Consider the following 2,756-nt stretch of genomic DNA (forward strand, 5'->3'; position numbering starts at 1 on the left):
AGCCCGCGCTTCTTCGACGAGTACGAATATAATATTGTAAATAGTGTAGCAGAAGGCAGCAGCAGCGAGTTTATCAACCAGCTAGCAACAGTTCCAAGTATTACTGTAGTTTCCTACCCTGCCGCGTCTCGTGTCCTCGCCAAAAGGGTAATTATATTCTGTTTTATTCTAATTACTTTCCATACCCTTCTGTCATGGATTAGCCATGTTTGTGGAGAGGAGTTGGACTGGGTTTCTCCTTTAACCTTAAATACCCACTTCATTAAATCGTTTAAGACATCATAAAATGTTTCAGATCAGGGTGCATTCTACCGCTTTATGGTATTGTATGTTTGTATGTTTTGTATGTTTTCACTTTTTGAATAGACTGTGGGAAGAAAAGCCACCAAGCAAGGATTAGTATCATATGCCTCAGACAACGATCTCATTCACAGCTTTATACGCTGTCTTTGTGGCGCGCCTCTCCTTCCTCCTGGCATGATAGCTAGCACTGTGGAGGCCTTGTTCAAGGAAGTTGAAGCAGCAGGCTGGGCTGATCTACTTTGCTCACTCTTTGCTTACTTCAGGAGGGAATGGGTGCCACGAGTACGAGAGCTATCTGTTTTCGATCATCCCGAGCGTACTAATAACTGCTCTGAGAGCGATAATAGATCAATGGCTAATGTTGTACCACAGGACTATCCAAACATCTGGACTCTGATAGGTAAGTTAATTTAAAAGTCACATTCTTTAGTAAGAGTTCCAAATACCAATTAATTAAACTTTTCTATATTTCCCTAGGTGCTTCCGTACAACTTGAGCACTTGTCCTGTAGTGACGATAATGCTGTGACAAAAGGTCTTGCTGTACAGGCTCCAACACAATGGAAAACAGTAGCAAACAACAAAAGAGTGCGTCGACTTACAAACCTGCATACTCATTACACCAATCCGATTTCTTCATGAAGTCTCCTGGGTGAACCAGGGAGCATTAAACCATGGCATGAAGAATGACAGAGACTCAGGCTCGGAATCAGAAAGTGACAGTGACTAAGAAATATTTGTTGACATTTGCCGATTTTAATAACTGTTGTCTGCTGTTTGGCAATGCTGTTCTTATTGTGTATAATTTTAATTTAATAAGGTATTATTTGAGATGAATGTGCTGTGTAAATTTGGAATCTTTTATATCTTTTTATTAGTTAACGTTTAGTACTTAACTTGTATTTGTGCTGTCAATTTGGCATCCTTTGTGCTTTTGAATAGTATTTGACATGAATTTTCATGAATTTCATTATGATGCAATGACTAAAGGTTGTTTAAATTTTGTGACCTTTCAATTTACTTCTCTTTTTCTTTTGCGGTTGGATCGTCTACCACACATGAGAACAAGGCTGGGTCAAGTTTCATTTTCCTCTCAGCAGATTTTAAAATAATTTGTATGGAATCATTCGGTGCTGGTTTTGTAAGGAAGACGAAGCATCTTGCTCTAATGGAGGTATCGATGTCAACCACAACCATACCTAATTTTGCACATTAGCAGGATTCAAATGCATTTACAGACTCCCCCATCTAAAAACTTTGAACTTTAACTTGTCTTGCTGCACTTGTAAGACTGTTTAGAGAAGCTGGCAAAGGGGGAAGCGAAGACCTTGTATGAACTGTGTTTAATAGAATGTTACGATTAGTACAGCATCGCTTACAAGTCTTTTCCTGTTGATATTTTGAACTTAAAATGAAATTTATGAAAAATAAAATACTTTTTAAATACGTTTTTATTTTTGGGAATCATCCAACCAATAAAACCTTCTTGAAGGGTTGTTTAAGTATATGTTGATCACAAATGACCTGGAATTCCCTCCTGTTTGGTGGGGAAAGCCTAAAAAATTCCACACAGTGTGGTACAGTCATGAGCCCTAATTTCGAACAAAATTGGCTGTTTTTCGTCTGTTTCGTGTACACTTGATTGAGTATGAAAAATCTGTTGAGATTCGAAGTACTCTAGGCCAGGACCGACCTACCTGTGTCGAAATTGTAGCTCAACATGGTCAGTTAGTGTAGCCCTTTAAGGGGAGGGTATACTGAAATCCTTAAAATCTAAACAAGAGACAATTTCAAAACCGTGGCTTAAAATAGTAGTAGTACTTAGTACTCACTTTAAAAAGTCATTGAAGCTATGACATGTCCAAATCCATCAAAAAACTTTGCGCATCCCTCTTAACTTTGGTTTGGATTTCAGGCCCCTGTTTAGTGAGAAACAGCATATAAAATACTTGTAATTTGCGCTTCTAGTGACGGACCTTTGAGGGCTCATAGAAAACGACACACCTGATTGAAAAATGCGAGAAGAATCGTTTTGGATGCTTTAAAGGTTGTAGATTCACCCTGTATGAACAAAAAAGTTAATGTGATATTGTAGAAATTTGAATTATGTCCACCTTTTTCGAGATCCGTCCCACTGTGCGCCGGAATGGCGCAATTACGCTATGAGGAAAAAAAGGTGGTGGCATAGTCTTCCACGAAATGCCACTGGGTCTTTTGAAACGATCGCGCCTAATGAGGTGATCACAAAATGATTGATCGCCGTGCAGTCAAAGGCAGAACCGGGCAGACTCGCCACGGGCACGGTGCGACACTGTGAAGCCACCTGACGTAAGGTCGACATGGAGCTGCATCTAAAGGTTGCCAACTCGCAGGACCGCCCTTGACCAGCTTAACTTCACTCCGCAGACAAAACTTTTTTTTTTTTGCAGGGGCGGATCAGGCTCACAGCCGCAG

The 2,756-nt window shown here is 40.1% G+C and overlaps 1 long non-coding RNA gene across 1 annotated transcript in view; it reads right to left on the bottom strand.

The window, feature by feature from the left end:
* LOC127750370 (uncharacterized) overlaps window positions 1–2,748 on the bottom strand; it is an 8,086-nt gene extending 5,338 nt beyond the window's left edge. Inside the window, exon 1 of the long non-coding RNA XR_008011649.1 lies at window positions 2,135–2,748. This is a non-coding gene — a long non-coding RNA (uncharacterized LOC127750370). The remainder of the gene's footprint in view (window positions 1–2,134) is intronic.
* Between the last annotated feature and the right edge of the window lie 8 nt (window positions 2,749–2,756).

The sequence above is a fragment of the Frankliniella occidentalis genome, unplaced genomic scaffold, assembly GCF_000697945.3.
Source record: "Frankliniella occidentalis isolate FOCC.00 unplaced genomic scaffold, Focc_3.1 Scaffold179, whole genome shotgun sequence".
NCBI lineage: Eukaryota > Metazoa > Arthropoda > Insecta > Thysanoptera > Thripidae > Frankliniella > Frankliniella occidentalis.